Source organism: Stigmatopora argus, chromosome 3, assembly GCF_051989625.1.
Source record: "Stigmatopora argus isolate UIUO_Sarg chromosome 3, RoL_Sarg_1.0, whole genome shotgun sequence".
In the NCBI taxonomy this organism is placed as follows: Eukaryota; Metazoa; Chordata; class Actinopteri; order Syngnathiformes; family Syngnathidae; genus Stigmatopora; species Stigmatopora argus.
The window spans coordinates 4,846,668-4,852,667 of NC_135389.1; the positions used below are offsets into that span (position 1 = coordinate 4,846,668).

General features: G+C 39.2%; 1 protein-coding gene and 1 long non-coding RNA gene across 5 annotated transcripts in view; one reads left to right on the forward strand and one right to left on the reverse strand.

The window, feature by feature from the left end:
- far1 (fatty acyl CoA reductase 1) overlaps positions 1–5,922 on the reverse strand; it is a 36,283-nt gene extending 30,361 nt beyond the window's left edge. Inside the window, exon 1 of one of the 2 annotated variants that reach the window (XM_077595734.1) lies at positions 5,491–5,922. The gene's annotated coding sequence lies outside the window, so the exon portion shown is untranslated. The remainder of the gene's footprint in view (positions 1–5,490) is intronic. The other variant, XM_077595733.1, reaches the window with a different exon arrangement.
- LOC144071040 (uncharacterized) overlaps positions 1–6,000 on the forward strand; it is a 47,258-nt gene that overhangs the window by 623 nt on the left and 40,635 nt on the right. For 2 of the 3 annotated variants that reach the window (XR_013299525.1, XR_013299526.1), the window contains exon 1: positions 5,140–5,728. The exons of the other annotated variant lie outside the window; for it this stretch is intronic. This is a non-coding gene — a long non-coding RNA (uncharacterized LOC144071040). Of the gene's footprint in view, positions 1–5,139; positions 5,729–6,000 lie in introns of those variants that run through there. 3 annotated transcript variants of the gene reach the window in all.

A 6,000-nucleotide genomic window follows, 5' to 3' on the forward strand; every position in this document is an offset into this window, starting at 1 on the left:
GTGCGGCTTATACGCGAGAAATTGTAAAATTCAAAAATGTCAAGGCAATTTTCAGGGTGCGGCTTTTATGTGAGTAAATACGGTAAACGGAAGCATTGCAGTATGCACTGAAGTACGGGTTTGGAGTCACAGATTGTAATGCTTAAAACCACCACGAGAGAGCAGCAACATATTTCTGGTCAGGCATACTCATGAATAATACTTGCAAATGCTCAAAGCTTGAGTTTACACACTTAGAGAAGGTAAAGAAATTCAATCACTTGTCTATTAGGATTCGACAGCCGTTTCTAGCGACCATAATGGCAACTCTCTACGATGGAGGGTTTGGACAAAAGTAGCGTGAGAATGTTAACATAAAACATCCACAAATCACGCTTTATCTATTCCTGAACCCCGAAACACTTTTTTTTCCTGTCGTGATGGAAAGACTCGGCGAGACACGATGGTGCTGAACACGCTGACCCAAGACGCCTTTCCACGTCATTTACAAACGTCATTTTGGGAAGAATTTCCGCCAGCGAGTTTCCAGGTGCGCACACACATCCATCCGTACATCCCGCTTTATAAGGATGAGAGGATAGATAAAGCATGATTTACCGATGGGTGGATGTTTTATAACTCCCGTCACGACTGAAAAAAAAGTGTTCTGGGGAGCACCTAGAAACTTGCTGGCGGACCAATCAGCCATGTGGCGCGTATAGGGCACATCATGTAAAAACAACTATTTATACATCAACTCTGCTTTCAGCTGTAACAAATAAAAGTTGAGTTTACACACTTAGAGAAGGTGAAGAAATTCAATCACTCATCTATTAGGATCCAACAGCCGTTTCTGGCCACCATAAAAAAATTCAACTCTCTACGTTGCACGGTTTGGACAAATGTAGCGAGTGAATCTTAACACACACACACACACACTCACAAACCCATAAATCACGCTTTATAAGGATTATAGATGAAATTAACTATCTTACCTTACTTTATAAGAAAAGAGAATATGGAATAAGATGTTAAAAAAAGTATTTTGGTTCTTTTGTTGTGCGATAAAGATAAGACAACTCCTTCCTTACACTATGAAAAGTAAAGAATAAAACCTGCAGAAATTTTGACAGGCGTCTTTATTTTTATAAATTTGCCTTAAAACTAAAAGTTGCTGTGCAATATGAAATAAATAAATAATCAACTGAAGACATCACCATTGGCAAGCAGACTATTTTCAGCCTCACAAAAATAAATAAATAAATTTACCTCACATATGGGTGGTGTAATTACCATTTAAAATTATCATTTTTTTATCACAAGTTTTTAATATCATGATAATTATCATTGTCGTTTTATTGCCCAGATCAACTTTCAACCTTAACCTGCATCTTTTTTTGTCTGTATGTCAGTATTGTATGGCATAGCCAGTTTCATTAGCAGTTCGATATGTACAGACGCTCCCCTACTTACGAACATTCAACTTACGAACAACGGTACATACGAACATGTCTGCAAATTGCGTTTAAGTCCAAAAATGTTCGCAAGTCCAATTTTGTATTTGACGCCTTTTTCGGAGTAGTACTTCTTTCCGCCGCTAATACCGACGCCTGGCGCTGTGAGAGCTCAGCTCACCCAGCATCTACCTTCTTCGTTGCAATGCGGAAGTGCGTGAATGTATCTTCAGTGTGCAAAGAACCTTTTTCATTTGTATCATTAAATATCTCATGCATCCAATATTGAATATGGTTGGTAAAAAGCTAAAGGCTTCTATTGAGGGAGTTGCAAGGAAGAGGCAAGCCATTTCATTTGAAACGAGTGGCAATAATAACGAAGCTTGATGCGCGTGAGAGTGGTGAGCGTTTCACGGGCATTGAATCGTTCGACCGTCAGTACCATTTATAAACAGAAAGATCGAGCAGCAGGACCCAAATATTGAACGTTGCACAAAGTTTGCAAATCAATTGAATGATGCCATACAGTGCTACCGCATCATTTATGATGAAAAAAAGAAGAAAACTGTGCAATCGTCATTAGGTCGCTTCTTTTGGCCAGTTTCTAATACATAAATCTCTCTCTCTCTCTCTCTACAGTACTGTACATATTCTCTCCATTTTATTAAATTTTTTTTTTTCAGTACAAACCAATGCGTGTTACTTATACAAGCCTTAAACATACAAATGCACTTATATAAACCTTCAATATACTTATATCGACCTTAAACATAAATTATAATACAAAATATAGCACTGAATCAACTTACAAACAAATTCAACTTATGAACAATCGCTCGGAACCAATTGCGTTCGTAAGTAGGGGAGCGTCTGTACATTTCTTTTTCCTAGTCAAAACATGGCAAATTAAGTATACCAAGAGGCAGTCTGATTGCCAGCACTGTGTAACATTAACGACATTGATCGGCCGCATTAGTTACGCATTATGCATAGGTGCCTGTATTTTGCAGGTTAGCATATAGCTAACAGTTTTATGGAGCTGCTGCCAAGCCTTTATCATGGCGAAATGGCTGGGCTCTGGCAGAGCCACTAAACAAGCCAAAGTAAAAAAGAAATGCAGTTCTTTTAAGATGGAATGGCTGTCGGTTTATGTGCAAATAGAAGAACAAGCAGTGAAATTGGGTAAGAAAGCCCCCCTCTGCAAAACACGCAGCGAGCTAAAGTTGTAAGCGAGTTTTCCGATGGAAAAATATTGCATATAAATGGAAGCTAGACTATCTCAAGTAACACCTTCAGCAGAAAAGTCATTTGAATGAGAAGTGAGAAAGACACACATGACAAATTTAAGACAGATTTGTGCATATTCTAGTGACATTTAAGATGTTTTATTCATATATATTAATTATTACATTTTATTAAGACTAGATATTTTCTGGGTAGTAGATATGCACCTGCTTATGGCAGGTGTTTTCCCATAGTGAGTATTTATGATGTTGGTCACACTGGTCCTCAGTGTGCTCAGGGAAGTTGTCTGCACGCCCAGACATATGAAAAATTAGACGGAACAATGCAGGTGCCTGTGTTAATTAATTTTTAATCAACATACATTGCTGATTATTGTTGGGTTTTCCACATGCCTAATCACTCAAATATGCACCTAAATAATTCAGGTTCAGGTCACATAATTTAAAAAAAAAAAAGAAAAAAAGGGTGACGGTTATTGGGCTGGCTGTCTCTATCAACAAGGTGTCCCTAGTTTTTTTTTCTCTAGGAGTTGGCAACCCTTGCTTGCGGGTAAAATCCAACACAATTAAATAATTTCAGTAATCCTAAACATGACCAGTCATGTTATAATTTGTCTATTTATTTTCTAAACACATTAAAGCTGGTACTGTACAAAGTACCTAGGACATTACAACCAAAATGGATTTGTAGAAATGTGTTGTTATTGGAAAAGGCAGCGTATGCACCTTGAAAAAGGGGAAGGCATTTTTTATGTTCCGTTTCAAAATGTTTACATCTGTCATTATTCTTGCAATCTGTAAAAAAATGCTCTCAACAAACGAGTACTTGCATCCCCTTCCATGCTCTGCAAATAAGCAAGCCTCACCCTTCACACAGAAACTGTCAGTTGAGATAAAAAAGTTGGCCATCCAAGGACCAGTAATGTCCAGCTAGTATATGGGCTAAAAACAAACCAGATGTGTCATAGAAAGCAGGGTAATCTTAGGTCTGAACTACTGTGACCTTTAACCAGGTGCCTCTTCAAGAGCAAATGGCACTTGCAGTTAGACTCGCAGACAGCAAGCTGATCCATGATGTCACGTTTGCACTCTCTCAATAATTCAGCACTTTGATTACAATCATCCACTGAGGCACAAACGCAGAGACCGCACACATGGGAAAGATTTCATGTCATAAAACATTGCTGTGCATGAATGACAACAAGGCTCAAGACTAGTTTCATTGGGACAGACAGCTTTTAGTGTGTGTGTGTGTGTGTGTGTGTTTACAAATAAGCACAAGTAAATCTCCCAAGCTAAAGATTACGCACAAAGTCATTTTTTTCAGTATTTGACAATTTAAACCATGACAGGCATATTTTCATTAAGATTACAGATCCCACCGAGGGCACAAACAAGTGCATAACAATTGTCCTATTGAGATATTGTCACAAGGTTCAATATTTACTCGTGAATTTAAAAGACTTGTATTATATCCCTGAAGTAAGGTAAGTGAAAGACAGTGAGAGGTAAGCGAGAGGTAAGCGACCTGTATCCACAACAGCAGAATGCCAAATTACAAGTCCGTAACTTACACTTATTTAGGTCTTTTGCCGAGTAAACGTAGCTTATGGAGAAGCACCATCAATTTCGTCACACGCAGGGCCTATGTCCGATTATTATTATTATTATTATTATTATTATTATATGGAAATTTAGACTTGAATTCTACAAGATCACCCTCATTCCTTAGCACGTTTCAGTCATACGGTGGGTGTACCATATTTACTCGCATATAAGCCGCATTTGCCGGACGAAAAAATGATGACTGAACCGAGGGTACTGCTCATATGCGCATAAAAAGACAACATGCACGAAACTGCAAGGTGACAACGCCATAACACCATAACCTCATTACAGTAAGACTTCATGACGCCTTGACGCAGGACAATGCGGCTGATACGGTCATTTATTTCAAAATGGAGAAAAGATATACAGATAAAACGCTAAACAAAATTTATTTTGACGTCTATGAATGAAATTCAAGAAAAAACGTATCATAAAACATGAAAAAACTCACTTGTGTAACATTTTTGTACTCCCTATTAAAACCATGAATATGGAGGTGAAAATTGTACATCAGGGGGTGTTTTATACGGGAGAAATTGTAAAATCAACAATTTTAAGGGTGCGGCTTATACACGTCTGTTAATAAACACAACATATTTATATGGATATTTTGAGGTAATGAGAATTTTCTTGGATGATATTACACAAATAAAAACACAAGAGATAGTCAATCCTTCAACACACAGGCCTACAACATTTAACAGACCGCATGAGCTGTGAACAACCAAAGTGAAATCCAGACCTCGGTAGGCCAAATATGAAGTGACTGGATCCCGTGATTAGGATGCCTCGCTTCATCACGCTGGTGTGGAGTTGCAGTCAATCCCACAGCAGGCGTGCAACACAGCGACTATTTGACAGCATTCACACCTCGATAAAAGTGTTTCCCGCAAAACACATGTATTTTCTGCTCTGCGTTAATTGCTGCTCAGAGAAAGTTGAACAGCTGCCGACCACCAAGAATAATTAACATTAATGTTTAGCACAACAGCCGTGTCTGCTGGTGGCGGGCTATGACATTACTGGGGACAATTATGTCTGACTTTGTGGTAGCCACGGGAAACGCAAACAGGAGCAATATGCTACTTCAACGAACGTTAACGCGACACGACTGGAGTGTAAAAGAGCATTTTCGAGCATCTCGAGGCGCCTGCCGTACAGTTACCACGGAGAAAACCACTCCTGAAAACGAACAATGCAATTACCAGAGCGAATGTCGGAGCACGGGTGCAGAAAAGCGCTACTACGCACCCAAATGTCGACGTTTCCCGGCTTCTTGAGTCTTTAGCCTGTTGCACAGGGTTCTTGCCAGAGAAGCAGTCGGTAGGGCTGGATTCAACAGAGTGGACGCTCACGAGGAAGCGGTCAGAGGGGCGGACGACTTTGACGTCATGACGTCGAATCTGCAATGGCGGGGCAGCGAAAAAAGCAAGACTTTTTCTTGTAAGTGAAATTCAGGTTGTTCATGTGCACACATCGAGCAGCTGTTTCGAGTAACGTGACGGCACTTTTAATTAAGTATACTTGTAAATGCACGCAATTTATCTCGATCTCTATCTCTATCTCTATCTCTATCTCTATCTCTATCTCTCTATCAATATACAAATATATAATATATTTGAATATTGATAGAGAGAGATAGCCATCAGGGCCTTCAAGGCCTTCTCTGCTGGCCTAAATATCTGAATCATATATTATATTTTGTCCATCAATAC